The 13920-nt window shown below is 36.6% G+C and overlaps 1 protein-coding gene across 3 annotated transcripts in view; it reads right to left on the bottom strand.

Moving 5' to 3' along the window:
• nlgn2a (neuroligin 2a) overlaps positions 1-13523 on the bottom strand; it is a 245369-nt gene extending 231846 nt beyond the window's left edge. For 2 of the 3 annotated variants that reach the window (XM_028038898.1, XM_028038895.1), the window contains exon 1: positions 12707-13523. The gene's annotated coding sequence lies outside the window, so the exon portion shown is untranslated. The remainder of the gene's footprint in view (positions 1-12706) is intronic. The other variant, XM_028038897.1, reaches the window with a different exon arrangement.
• Positions 13524-13920: the final 397 nt, after the last annotated feature.

Genomic DNA, 13920 nt, shown 5'->3' on the forward strand with positions numbered 1-13920 from the left:
TTTTTAATCATAAAATTAGAGACAAATCAAAACAAATTAAATGTTTTTATATTAAACGCAGGTAAAATCAGCCCTATTAAAAATCTCTAGCTCAACTTCTGATATCTTGTGTAAATTATTTGACTTTTTCAATTGTTGGAAAATAAACACCCTTAAAAGTGAGTCAAACAGTAGAACCAGCTAAACCCGCTGACACCGCCCAGCCTTCCTCTGTCTCCTCGTCCGTAAATCACTTTCCCAACTGAAATAAGGTCTAGAAGTTAAAGGGAAAGTAAAAAAAAAAGAATTAAAGTTCTGCTGACTTGCTCCGTTTCCCCACATCCAGTGTTTTCACCTCTCTGGAGGTAAAACTCTAATGGAAAGAGACCGTTTCGTTTTGGCACCATGGGAATCTCGTTACCGTCTTCCAAGGTCTTGGCAGCAACAACCCGACTCATTCAGATGTCTGAAAACGTCCCACGCTGATGTACATCCCTCAGAAGCAAAACATCACTCATTAAGCGTTAAAGCGCCGTGCATGTGTGAAGGTTAAACTCTAACTAAGGCTAATTGAAGTGGAAAGACCCTGCTAGACTCAAACTCTGATCTTTTCCACTCTTTAAATTCTAACTGGATGTTTGAGGTGAACAGATTCAATTATCAAGGACAAATCCTGCAAAAATTTTAATTTTTGGGGGATTTCACAATACAACTAAAAATGTTTGTGTATTTTAGACTCTCTAATTAAACACTTAAAATCACTTTCTACTCGCCTCATGCATCTTTTTCCATTCCTCTAAACAGCTTAATTTAATTAGCAAATTAATCTTAATTTAATATGTTAATATTTACTTTTTGTCCTGACTGTTTTTGCTTGTATTTGTTTTGTTTGCTTCTTAGGCTTCAGTTACTTGGAAAGTAGCTTGAAATGAAACTGAATTACGTTGAGCAATTGTCTTTTTAAAATAAAAGTAATAGTTATTTATAGATTTGGCTTATTTAAGAGAATTAAATTAAAAAGGCAATACAAATACACAATTCCTGCCACAAAAACAATGTAAAGCTTATTTTCCAACTCAAAATTATGCATTACTTAGTGTTAGCTTTCATATTAAGTTCAAAAGGAAAACCAAATCAAGGTTGTGATTGTAACACAACTTTGTGACATACTTGTGTAGGACGTTTAGTAAAACCTTTATCTCTTTTAGCTATAGTTACACCTAAAAAGGGAAGGAAAGTCATTTCCAAAGTACTTTAACTTGAGAAATGAACTCAAACTAATTTGGTGGGACTAAGTGTGTATTAACACCTGATAGTCTGTTCAAATCTGTTTGATTAGGGACCAAAATTGCAACATTTGTAACATTTTCAGCTGCTGCCGAATAAAATGAACCTAACCTTTTAAAAAACGGGTTCCCCTCCTCACCTGTGGGGGCGCTGCACCAAGAACCACTGGAGGAAACGGCACGGAAACCTCTGAAGAAGACACTGAGCTCAACTTCTTTCTTCACAAAATGTAAATAAAAATGAAGTAGCTTCAGATTTTAGCAGTTGTAGGATTTCTGTTTTGCCTTCAAAATAGACCACCAATAATTTTTCCCGCTAGCGCTAGATTTGTTTGTTTGTTTTGGTTATATTTACCCAGAATACCTTGCGCTGTAGTTCACTTCCTGCTTTCTGGTCCGCTTGGCATTCACTCCAAAGTTCACTTCAAACGAACTGAGATCGAGGTTTTTAGGTGGACCAGAGTTCACTTTCTTGGTCGAAAACACGCTCACACCTCTGCAAACAAACCGGACTTTCTAAGCAAACGAACTAGAGTTTGATTAAAGTGGCGGATTAAACGGTGCTGGTGCTAAAATCTAATCACAAATCTTTATTTCAAACTCTCCTGCTGCTATTCATCGGCACAGAAGCTGCTTCAGCCTTGAGAGACCATTAATGAACGGGTTGCTGTTTTATGAATGACTGAGGTCACACATGCTGTGTCTTTAAATATTAAGACAAACAAAATAAAAGCGCGTCTTTGTGGGAACGCTTTCTTAGTGGAAAAGTTTTCCAGCGGTTTGCTTTGAGCCACCGTCTGCCATCGTCATGTGAGAGCGTAGCGCCGCCAGAGAGGAGTTTACTTCGCTGATCCCGACAATAACGGCAGCAATCATCGTCCGCTCCGCATCATCAGGCACCGGAGTGTAGCGCCGAAATTTTTGGACTCATTCATCACTGTCAGGACTTCGCTTTCCTTTATACGCACAGCAAACACACACACACACCTAAAAAAGACAAGAATGAAGCGAGAGCCTGTCAGCCAGGAGACATCCTAATTCACTGTGTGAAGCGGTCTTTATGTTTTTTCATTAGCATCCTGCCATCAGAACAGCCGACGCCCGGCAGCTTAACAAAGCCTGAGCTGCAGCCTGACAGCAAATAAATGCCCTGTTTATTTAAAGAATAAAAATTCCCCAAAACAAGACTAAAAGTCAGACATTCAATGACAGAAAACGAAAAAGAAACCTGATGGTTGGTGCCTCAGAACAACTGTAAACTAAATAAACAGGTTAGTTTGAAGTTATTCTGGTTTTTACTGTAACAAAATGGTAAATTTATGTGATTTCATTGTATAACCCTTAATATACAGACCCATTTAACACATACATGGATTTTTTACACATATACATTTTTGAAACTCTTTAATGATTTTCTACTAAAAACATGACATTTAAATTAGAATATTACATCGTACCAATAAAAACAGCAATTTTTAAATTAAAAGGTATGTTTAATCAGACAAATTGACTTCATATTCTGATTTATTAAATATGACTATACATTAAAATTACAGTCTTTCAACTAAAAGTTAGTAGAAAATTCAATGGAAAAAAATGTGTTAATTATTTATGGGGGCTAAAATAAATTAATACTTAGGACTCTAAAATCATTTATAACTGACTATTTTTTGTTTCCAAAACTGTAAACGTACACTTCAAAAACACAAAATCTTACCAAGTGATATTTTATTACACTAGAAATAAGACAAAACAATCTTAAAAGTAACTCTTTAGAAAAACAGGAGCTGGTTTTAAGTCAATATTTCATTAATATTGGTGAAAAACTACTTTTAGCAGTTTTAGCAAGACATTTTTCCCATGTTACAAGTGAAATAATCTGCCAGTGGTACCAGTACTTTTTTTAAAATGAACATTAAGGACTTATTTACTGAAAACAAGATCCCATATTTTGCTGAAAAGTTACTTGTAAGTTTGTTTTGTCTTATTTTAGATATTTGTACTAGAAAGCAGACCAAAAATACTTGGTAAGATTTTGTGTTTTTGTAGTGTGGATCCAAAATATTAAGGTTGTCTGGTTTGAAGATGTGAGTTAGATTAAATTAGTTTCAAATGGCGACATTTATGTTTCTAAGTAAAGTTTGTGATCAAATCAGCTTATGTCAAAAGACTTTTGGGCGCTGCGCTAGAGCGGGCGGCCAAACTATGGAGCAAAAATTATTTATCCTGCATTTTCTGTCTTTACCGGCTGTAAAGTGTAAATAATGTGATTTATAACAGAGGCACGCCTTTAATGCGTCGGATAGTACAAAGTAGTGTGTCAACAGATGGGCATCAAGTGTGCAGCGGCGGAGCCGGCGCCGCAGAGCCTCGTTACATCCGAGTGACGGAAAAAAAGGAGCATGTGTGTTTTATAACCAACCGCAGAGATGACACTCCAGCCAACGCTGCCGCTGCTGCTATCTGTGTCTGCATTACCATTCAACTGGTCCCTCTCTGGCTGGTTGTTAGGGGTTTCAGCTGACAGCTCACACTAATATATGTGGCGGCGCGACAGCCCATACTAATGCAGGAGCAACAACAGGGAAGAGGTAGCATATAGTGGGTGTTAGCGCTGCAAAATAGAGATTGTAGTATGGTAATGCTGTGGCACTTCTAATCTTATTCTCCCTGCTGAATATATATAGTTTTTCATTGCATCTCGCCTTCTTCGCTTTCTATGTTTTTTTTCTTTTTTTACCCTCAACAGCATTGCTTTCTGACCCATGTCTTTATACAACCTCAGAGCTTGTTTTCAGTGCAAACGGTTTGCAGTTAAATTTGTACAGCAGTGTACCAGGGCCATTGCAGACAGGAAAAAATGGAGGAGTACATTTTTGTCCAAAAACATTTGAGATTAAGCTCAGCAATTTTCTAGAAAAATCTTGGAAATATTTGCGACTAAAAAGTCAAATATTTGCTAAACAAAACCCAGAGATGTTGAGATTAATAACATAAATTTTCCAGAAAAAAACTGTATAAATTTATGAATTTAAAAAGTCCAAAATTTACTATAGAAAAGTCTGAATACTTTTTTTTTTTTATTAATCTCAAAAAATTTCTGAGTCTAAAAAGTCAGAAATTTGCTAGAAAATAAAACAGAAGTGTTTTATTTTATATTAGGTTAACCATATAATTTTTTCAGAACCAACTTGGAAATGTATGAGTTTAAAAAGTCAGAAATCTGCTAGTAAAAGGTCAAAAATTTTGAGATTAATTTCAGAAAATTTCCAGAAAAAAATGTGGAAATTTCTAAGTTTAAAAAGTCAGAAATTTGCTACATTTCAGATTGTCAAATTTTTTTTTTTAGAAAAACCAAAGGGTTTGAAAAATCTAACATTTTTTTTAACTTTTTTTATTAGTTAAATAAAAAAGTTATTTTTTTTATTTAAATAAAGTCGTAATAAAGTCGACTTTATTTATTTATTTAAATAAAGTCGACTTTTTTTTTAAAGTAAAGTCGTAATGTGACTTTACTTATTGAGAAAAGTAAAGTCACATTACGACTATATTCTCATAATATTGGCCCTTTATCCTCAAAATTAATATAATCCTAATACTCACTTGTATTGAACTGACGGAGCAACTACTGCATTTCGAAGAAAAAAACATGCACATATGAGATCTTGATAATTTTATCAAAGCTGTTTTCTCATTAAAACAACTTTTTAAAATAATTTGAAGATGTTTTTCTGGTAAAATTGCATCTATATTCTGCTAATATTATGACTATATCCTCGTAAGTAAACAAAAACTCTTGGAGCATGTCGCTACTACGTCATCATACAGCTCAAAGAAGTTGTATGATGAAACTGCAAATGAAATTGTTGTTTGCGATTTCATTTCTAGAAAAGAAAGCAAAGAAAAAATCAATTAAAATTGGATTGGCGTGAAAAAAGAATTGGAGATTTTATTTTTGAGATATATCACTGACCTTGAGCCGCTGTCAATACCAGAGCTCATTTGCTACACCTCCATGAAGACTTTCATATAAAAAGCCACCAACATGATTGATACAGGTAGAGTTCTGGTGGACGTTCAAATAAAAAAATAGAAATGGAGGGAAGTCACCCAGCTGGCTAGAGGGATGAGCTGCAAAGCTCAGAGCAACACGGATTCTGTACGTTACGTCAATCTGATTGGCAAGAGAGCAGGATGTATTTAATCCGGGCTGCTGCTATTTCCAACCACGGCTGATTCAGCTAAATCTGTTTCCGTGCTCTCTGTTCAGGACTCATCAAATCCCATTGTAGTCCTGCAGATTTATTTATATCTTTTGAACAAATAACGATTTTAATCTCTGGAAGCTTTGTCTGTATACATGAGGAGGAGCAGCTGAGCTGTAACCCACCTGCACTGTCAACATCGCAGTGATCTGGGTGATTTATACGTCTCTGCTTTGACTTTTATGTTGCCTATTTAGATTTCGTCAAATACAAACCCAATTGGTTTTATTGAGATTTTATGTGACAGACTGTCGCAATGTTTTGCATAATAATCGAGTGGAAGGAAAATTAGAAAATTTGTGTTTTTACTTTTTAGCTAGTAGAATCAGTTCGATTGGGGACCAAAGTTAAATCAGTTGTTGCGTTTTCAGCTGGTGTGGTTCTCTTTCACACTCCACTGTGTCAAACAAACCAAACCCTTTAAAAAACCTGTTCCCCTCCTTGCCTGTGGCGGCGCCGCACCAAGAAATACTGAAGGAAACGACACAAAAACCTCTGAAAAAGACACTGAGCCCAACTTCCTTCTTTACAAAATGTAAACAAAAATGAATTAGCATCAAATTTTAGCAGTTGTAGGATTTCATTTTTATAACCCTGTCACAATAAATCAGTTAATTGCATAATAAATTAAAACAAGCTTGAGAATTTTCAATTGCATAATTGATTATTTTTCTTGTGTCTCTCTTTTGTCTAAAGACTGGATGATAAAAGGCTTACAGAGACTTCAATATTCTTTTATTTATTGCTTTGTTTATTTACTTTGGGTATTTTAAACGTCTTCCGGTTCCAGAGAAAAATGTTTATCAGAAATGATAGATTATTGATCTCCGAGAGGGTGTAATTGCATAGTTACACCATTACCATTATATTACTTAAAATTGGTCTAAAATCAAAAATATTGTTGTTTATTGCAATAACTTGTGGGACAATTTATCATCCACCAAATTTGTTATCTTGATGAGTAGTAATTGGTTGTCTTTACCCAGAATGCCCTGCGATGTAGTCCACTTCCTGCTTTTGGAGCGGTCTCCGGACGGCTTGGTGTTCACATATGCTTTTGAACCGCATCAGAGTTCACTTCAACCGAACTGAGAGCGAGGTTTTTAGGCAGACGAGTCTTTGCTTTGTTTGGTCCATTCTGCGTTCATACCTTCACAAACTAACCAAACTATCTAGACAAATGATTTAGGAGATTAAACCGGATTGAACAGGGCTGGTATGAACGAACTTTTGGAAAACTTGAGAAAAGGTAAAGGAACGACTCTCCTTATAAGAAAGAAGAGCCGTCTCAGTTTTATCAAAAAGAGCAACAGAAATTAGTGACATAACCACATAGTGACTGTTGACAGCATGTATGTGACCAGAAGCCAACATTACCAATATCACATCAACAAAACAATCCAACCACAGATGGTTTCTCTCATATTGAGAAAAGTGATTGTGCAAAGGGAATCATGAAGATATTCATGTTGTTGAGTAAGAAACGCTGCAGCACTGCAGTCAACCGATGTACGGATATCAGATAATTTTTTTAATTTCTTTGCAGGCTTTATACATGTTGTCACATGGCAGAGCACACACACCCACACACACACACACACACACACACACACACACACACACACCCACACAGACCAAATGAAACAAAACTGAACTTCTGATTTGAAATCTGTACGAGAGCTCTTCTTCCTAAAAGGCGCTGCTATAGAAACAGCACAACAAAGGAGTGTTCATTTGCTCCAAGAATGGACGGAAACGGCCAGGTTCACTTTGCACCTAGTGAATGAGTCTGCCACAAACAGATGGAGACCAGAAGCAAATGAACACATCAGAATCAAACGCAAGGAAGGAGTCGAACTGAATGGTCTAGGAAATGCAAATCACGGTTAAACTCTGCTTCAGATCGCTGAGAACGAAGCAAACACGGACATACTCAAAATCCAGGAGAGGGAAGAAAATCCTGCACGCAAAATTGGTAGGAAACAGTAGTGAAACGTGGCAGCGGCTGCATCATGCTGTGAGGATTCAAAGTAGGATGGCAGATGAAGATGGCCATGCATGAAGAAAAGCTTGCAGAAGGACAACTCTAAACAAAGCTAGCCAGAGCTTCAATGGTTTAGATCAATGGCCTAGTCAAAGTCTAGACATAAATCCAACAAAAAATTTGTGGGAGTCATAGATGTTTTCCATCCAGTCGGACTGAGTTTAACTTATTTTGCTAAAGAAAAAAAAGGGAGAATATGCCTGGTTTTTGCTAAATAAAATGCATGTCACGATCTATATTCCCATCCAATTTTCATCTGAATTTTGAGCAAACTTTGAAAAAATTTTGCTAAAAAAGGAGAAAAAATGAAAAAGGGAGTTATGTGTGTTTGGAGTGAATCACCCGGGCTACACAAAGCGTAATTTTATCAGATGCTGACGTTACGTATGGCTGGAAACAGGAAGTAGAGGTTGCAAACTAACATGGACGACGCCACTTAGAAAAATGGAGAGAGTCGTTCCCTCCCAGGTTTGGACTGGAAAAGTTTTCTACGTCAAAATTTATTCACCAAACGTGTTTCCGTCTCACCTTTAAACCATTAGATCTTGTCAGGAAAACCAAAAACCATCTGAGGCGATTGTAGACTTTTGCTGATTCCATAAATCTTTGCTAGTGTACGGAAGACAATTGGAGCCAACAATAAAGGTTATATAAAATTCTGACTGAATTCAGATTTCTACTTCTGTGTCAAAATCCAGATAAGTAACCAAACATTCTTAGGTTTATGTCAATTGTGTTGTTAGTATAAGAAAACAATCACACAACCGTTTATTTCTTGATAGAGGATTTGTAAATCTGCATTTGATCTAAACTGAAAATCTGTCTCAAATTTACCTGGTACCTTTGAATTTTAATACCAGATGTGCCTGATAGTTCATAGATCATTTAAACAATTGTGAATCTGAGAAAAAAAAATCTAATCTATGAGATTAAACTCAGAATTGTGAGATTAAAGTAAAAATTGTGAGAAAAAACAGAATTATTACAATAAAGTCAGAAATTTGAGATTGAACTGAAAATTATGAGAAAAAAGTCTAAATCATGACATTAAAGTCTGAACTTTGAGATTAATGTCAGAATTTTGAGTTTTAAGTTAATTTTTGAGAAAAATCAGAATTTTGAGACTAAAATCTGAATAATGAGATCAAAGTCAGAATTTTGAGATTAAAGTGATTTTTGAGAACATTTTTAATTTAAAGATTAAAGTTTAAATTGTCTACAAACAGTCAGAATTTTAAAATTTAATTCAAAATTGTGAGAAAACAAGTTAAGATTTTGAGATTGAAGTTAGAATTCTGAGTTTAATGTCAGGATTTCTAAATTAAAGTGAGAGTACTTTTGGTCCTAATCCTCTTCCGTACTAATGCTTTTACTTCAAAAATGTTGCTTAAAAAAAACATTGATCTAAACATGAAAGCTTTTTTACAAAAATGATTTTTTATAAACCCACAATGCTGCGCTGCTCTGTGATGGAGTATCAGAATAAAACAAAACAGACTTCAGGCTGAAACCAATCAGCATTTGTAATAACTGGAGAAATTAAAATACTCTGCAACCACAAAAGGAAAACCAACTCCTACAGATGTCATAAAACAAGTTGGACCTCTCAAGACTTTGTTTACTTCCCGTCGCCCGTTGCTAGTTGGACCCAACTCTCTCCCAGCGCTAGCTAAAGATTAGCCATGTTTTTCCTCTTTGCATTCACACTAAGAGACCCGCGGTTGCTCTGCGATGCTTCACCTTCCAGAGGGTTTTATGCAAATAGCTCTCAGTGATGGAGCGCGGTGCTGAAAGAGGTGTTGGCCTACAAGTGAAAGCATTTTTCTGCAGAGTGTTTACTTTAATACAAGTGCACTCACTCTGAATTATTCTGAAATAACTCGTTCTACATGAATTGGCGAACAATCTTTTTTTCACTTCGTAGAAAAATACATTTCCATGTAGCTGCGCAGTTCATGGGAATCACAGATTTTTCAATCAGCCACAATTACTCAGCATTCAAGAAAACATCTTAGGAGGAAATCCAACATTTAGTGTAATTAATTGCATGTAACAGGAAAAATATACAATTGGCAAAACCACTGATTGATGGGACAATTAATCCAGAACAAACACAACTGAAGCATTTTTATTCATTCTTTACTTTTCTAGACACTTAGGAGTTTGCATGAATTTTTAATTAGTAAATTATGACTTCCTGTTTCCCATGGGATAAAATTATGACACCATACTCTTCAAAATAGGAAAAACAAGAGAGCGAGCCGCCTGTTAATCTTCATAAGAAGTCAAAAAATGGTGACGAGAACATTTTACTTATCAAAACTTGCTTAATTGTGACTATTTTTGTGAGCATGCTCAGTGAGCTGGATGGTAAAAAAAAATAAATAAAAATCTCCATAGCAACCTTTTCTTTTTAAACTTTGTACTGGGGATTTTTGCTTCTACTTTTTGGGTTTTTGGCTTTCGGACATCTGTTATGATCTGCTACAATGCGTAACCACGGAAACAATGTGATTGTTTTAACAACTGGGAGCAGCAGACTAAATAATCCCTGAACCACGATTCCAAACCTAACTACTTGTTCGGGAGCCAGTTAGTTCAATAAAATGTGAGATTTTAACTTGAACCATTTTCTTTGTCAGATCTAAGATTGAGGAATAAATTGGTGAAAAAGTAGCTTATTGCAACAGTTATGTACGGTGGAGGATCTATGGTGCTGTGGGCCCATTTAAAGTTGGACCTAACTTAATTTTTCAGTGTGAAATTAAGCTATATATCCATTTACATTGTTTCTAGGGGTGCCAGCAAACATTTCCCGGTTAGTTTCTCCTGCCAGGCGGAAGAAATGAACAGCAGCCCCTCCCTGAGGATTCGCTCTCGGCCTCGCTAATTCACCCAAACAAGAATTTAATTTCTCCAACACTCATCTGTCACAATCCTCCAGATCTCCGCTTCTCTTCCAGACCAACCAGCTGTCACCTGCAAGTCTGCAGCAAACAAACGGGGCGGAGGAGCTGAGAGCAGCAGCGGAGACGTGACATTCAGGCCGTTTACGGCGGTTTGGGTCGGTCGTTTCACGACGCCCGACGCATCTGTTAGCTGCTTAGCAAACCGCCTGCAGGGCAGCAATCTCCTCAGATTCCCCTCCATCAATATCCGCTTCCAGACCTACAGGGACGGGCGGCTCTGAGAGACTCTAAACCCCTGAAGTTCAAGAACTACCACCGAGAATCAGGACCATTTTAGATAGAACAGAAGGAGAACATTTCTGCCAAAACGCTCAAAAAGGAAAGAAAATTTCTGAGCCTAAAAACTCAAAAATTGGCTAGAAAAAAAATGTCTGAAATTTTGAGATTAAGCTCAGACATTTTCTAAAAGACATAAAATTTCTAAGATTGAAACGTTGAACATTTGATAGAGAAAAGAGACATTTAAAAAATGATCTCAGAAATGTTCTAGGGAAAAATAAAATTTTGGAGCTTGAAAATTCAAAAATTTCCTTAAAACTTTTCTTTAGACTTTGAGATTAATCCCAGAAATTTCACACACAAAACTAAACAAGGAGCTTGAAACTTAGACAGTTTGCTAGTAAAATCGGAGAATTTGAGGTTAATCTCAGAAATTTTCTAGAAAAAATTTGGAAATTTCTGATTTGAAAAGTCAAACGTTCAAAGAAAATAACTAATCTCATAAATTATATAGATTTTTTTTAAATTCTGAGTTTCAACAGTGAAAAATTTCAAATTTTTTTTTAAATTTCTGAGCACAATCTTACAATTTCTTTTTTTTTCAAAATTGTTTCTCTTTTCAAACTGAGATATGTCCATGTTTTTTCAGAAAAAAATTTATTTATTTATTTTTTCAAGCAAATTGTTAACTTTTCAAGTTCAGAAATTTTTGTTTTCCTAGAAAATTTCTGGAATTAATCTAAAAAGAAAAATTGTACCAAATTTCCAACTCTTCAAGCTCAGAAATTTTTTAGTTACTTCTGGAAAATTTCTGAATATTTTCAATTAAATTTTTGACTTTTCAAGCTCACGTTTCCACATTTTTTCTAGAAAATTTCTGAGATTAATTAAAAAATGTCTGTTTTTTCTGCCAAATTTTTGACATTTCAGACTCATAATTATCTTAATTTTTCTAGAAAATTTCTAAAAATTTCAGATTTTCTATATGACTTTTCTAGCTCACAAATTTCCCCTTCTCTCCCAATTTTTTATATTAACCTGAGAAATTTCTGGGTTGTTTTTTTTTTTTTAAAACAAATTCTTAATTTTTCAAACTCAAAAATTTACAATTTTAATATTAAAATTTCTTAGATTTTCTAGTAAATGTTTGACGTTTCAAGCTCACAAATTTCCCACTTTTTTTTTCCAGAATATTTTGAGATTAATCTTAAAATCCCAGCGTTTTTGGGCAGGAATGTACTCCTCTTTTTTTCCGTCTATCTACGTTGACCCTAATGACATCTGCTTTGAAAATTTTCCGTCTCTCTTCATTAAAGCCAGAGGAGCTGCTCCCCTCCGCTGGCTGCCAAAACGCCCGCTCCAGAGCCGGGAACAGAGCTCTTCTTGTTCCGGCTCCGTTCCTCCATCCAGCAGGGCCCTGCAGATCCAAACGCAGCTCCCTCTTCATCCCCCACCTTCCTCCCTACAACAGCAGCCGCAGCATATAAATGCGCCCCATTCTTCTTGCAGTGTGTGCATTTATTTGTGTGTCATGTTCTCATGACCGTGGCGTTTCCTGCAGGGTTCCTCTGAGTGAAAAACAGCAAATGAAGGCTTCGCTCATATGAAGTTGAGGAATGATTCAGCTGTTGAAGGGAGGCTTTTGTGCATCCGTTCACTTATAAATGTTCCTCTGTTTACCCTGGATAGTTTTTTGCTTCTTTTTGCAAACAATTACAGCAGACCACCATGATTTCTGCAAAGAATGAGCGATGCAGGAAGGCACACAGATGAGCTCAGCCTAATTAAAGGTACAGCAGATGCATTTTTTCCTCTAATTTATGGGGAAAAGCTCACCTGCATGCTGCTTCCAAGTCCCAAACCTCTAAGCGACTAGTTTCAGCCCAAAACTCGATATATTTTTTGTGAAAATATGTAGAAATTCAGGTGTCAGTGTAAGCCTACCTGTTAATCTGTGAGCCACTGCTGCAGGTCTTCCTTTTCCACCAAAAAAAAAAAGTCAAACAGCCAAAAAAGTGCCTCATCCAAAATAATAATAATTTTTAAAAAAAACTGGAGGTAAACTAAAAATGCAACATCTAGGCTGCTCTTCCTTTCTCAATCCAGCTGCAGGTGGGACCCCACGGTAAAAACAGAAATTAAAGGGTCTCTACAGATCGACTCGCTCCTCAGTGGATCCGCGTTGGAATTTATCTTTAAACTAATCAGGAAGCATATTTAGCAGCTAAACTCCTGATTAGTCATAGTAATATTTATAATTCCTGCCTCTGTGGGAAGTATCACCTGGGCTGAGCGGCGGTCTCAGCTGCCTGTCTGCGGCTTTAGCTCCCTGTTTTCAGTCACGGGCGGTAAATCCACGGTAGTTTCCCTTCAGAGCGGACATCCGGCGGAAGGCGTCGGCTTGTCGGAGCTCATCCCGGCGGACAATCAGTTTCCCGGCGCTCCGGTTGCTGTAGGATGCTGCTGCTGCTGCTGCTGCTGCTTCTGCTGTCGCTGAGGATGCCGCGACCGCTCCGGCTCCCGCGAACGAGCGGCGCGCTCCCGCCGCCGCGGTGTCACCCTGGCAACGCTTTCCTCTGACCTCAATACGGCCGCGTTTCCCGTCCGACGCGCGGCGGGTTTTTAACGGCGAGCACCGCAGACCGGCCGCCTCGGTTTCTCTCTGAGGGCTGGGAGGGGAAAACAATGTACAGCCGGCAGGGTTTTAGTTTTATTATTTTGTCTCCTTCCGCCATACCTCCCTTCCTCTCCTCCACGCGCATCCATCTGCATCAGCGTGACGTCAGAGGACGTTTTAAAACACGCACGTTCTTTTTTTTACTTTCTTTTAAAAAAATTTCCTAATCTTGTTGTCTTGTATGTACATTTAGCTACTTATGGGCTCATTGAACATCATTAAATAAATAACAAATATTTTTATGGACAGCCATTTAATAAAAATAAATAAATAAATAGTGTTATTAAAGTTGAATTAATAAATGTTTCATTAAATAAATAAATGTTCCCATGGAATAAAACATTTAAATATGAATGTTTTTCCACAATATTTACTTATTTCAGGATTTTTAAAAAAATTTAATTCAAGATTTATATTAAAGAAAATGAACATGTCATTTTAAATGTTTTGTTTCTTGGGAACATTATGTATTTATTGGAGA

The sequence above is a fragment of the Xiphophorus couchianus genome, chromosome 14, assembly GCF_001444195.1.
Source record: "Xiphophorus couchianus chromosome 14, X_couchianus-1.0, whole genome shotgun sequence".
In the NCBI taxonomy this organism is placed as follows: domain Eukaryota; kingdom Metazoa; phylum Chordata; class Actinopteri; order Cyprinodontiformes; family Poeciliidae; genus Xiphophorus; species Xiphophorus couchianus.